Below are 1,617 nucleotides of genomic sequence, written 5' to 3'. Positions count from 1 at the left end.
AGACTTTAAATTACTGATTTCATTCCATTATCCTTGTTCTTTAAAATTTTTATGAAAGTGTTAAGTTTTTCAACGATAAGACAAATTCTTAATATCTTAAAATAAAAAAAAAACACTGAAATACTTATTGTTCATAATTTGTTATTTATATGAATATTACATTTACCATAAACATATCGTACCCAAGTTAATCACCTCGTCTAATGCCCAACCTCCTTTTCCCTCTCTCTATCATCCTCAGCTGCCACCTCCACCACCTCCTCCGCCTCCTCAACCTCGGGTATCATACCCTGAGTGTATTGAAGTAATGTTTTTATAGAAATTTGTTTTAGCTGAGTTGCTAATTAGACACCCTTACCTCCCGATAGATATGAAATGGCACCAGGTGTACACGTAGCACCATTTGCCCGAAAGTATTTATGTAAAACCACCTTTGTACATGGTTCCCCACCATCCCTTCGTCATCTATATTTTTGCAAATTTCCCGTAATATAATCGTTATTAATCTATCGTATATCCTAATTTCCTGATCCTCCGTTTCCTCAAATCCCTCTAGCACAACCTCGTTAACACGTTCATTACTCGGCGGCTTCATTCTGTAAAACTGATACTGTAGAACAAACACGGTCTACAGATCAATTCTTATGAGTAATTCGAGATCTATAGCAATAGTCCCCGTCTCCACGTACGTGTTTGCGGGCGTGATGACGTTCGGGTAAGGGTGTAGAGCTAAAGCTCATTCTGCTACAAGCTATCTGCGAGTGAGCGAGTGAGCAAGTGTCTTTGAAAATAGTGAAATCGCAAATTCTTGTAATTGTAAGTGTAGTTTCCAGTGTGTGCTAGGTAATGGTGATCGGAGAGTCTTAATTAATTTTTTCAATTTATTTTAGCTCAGAGGATTTATTAATATCCAAAATATGATTAATTTGCGCGAGGCTCGACGACAGCGTCGTCAACTAAATGGCTGGACTGTTTTTGAGGAGGAAGATTGGGGAGGGGAAGTCATCTTTTCAATAAGAGCCCTCCTCGGTCTTTATGATTAATTTGCGCGAGTAATTGTAAGTGTAGTTTCCAGTGTGTGCTAGGTAATGGTGATCGGAGAGTCTTAATTAATTTTTTCAATTTATTTTAGCTCAGAGGATATATTAATATCCAAAATATGATTAATTTGCGCGAGGCTCGACGACAGCGTCGTCAACTAAATGGCTGGACTGTTTTTGAGGAGGAAGATTGGGGAGGGGAAGTCATCTTTTCAATAAGAGCCCTCCTCGGTCTTCCTCCTTATTGGAAAGAAGACGGCCGTTGGTGGTGGTAAGTTTCGAAAAATATGTGTATGTATATGATGAAGCGAAATATATGGTATATCTGGAAAAAATCTGATCTCTCTTCGAGAAGTAAATTGAAATCGTAGAGTGATCCAAATAAATTGTTTTTAGGGTTGAAATAACAGTTAAATTATTTAAAATCATCTTATTTAATGATATTGTATAAAGATATATATAGAAGGAAATAGTGATGTGTAACGAGCTTCGTAAATCGATTATTGACTAAGCGCATGAGTAGCCCATTAATTTTTTTAAGTAGATTTCCTTCAAATGAAGCCTCGTAGAGAAAAAA

The sequence above is a fragment of the Cephus cinctus genome, unplaced genomic scaffold (genome assembly GCF_000341935.2).
Source record: "Cephus cinctus unplaced genomic scaffold, Ccin1 Ccin1_scaffold1056, whole genome shotgun sequence".
NCBI lineage: Eukaryota > Metazoa > Arthropoda > Insecta > Hymenoptera > Cephidae > Cephus > Cephus cinctus.
This window is presented reverse-complemented; position numbering follows the sequence as displayed.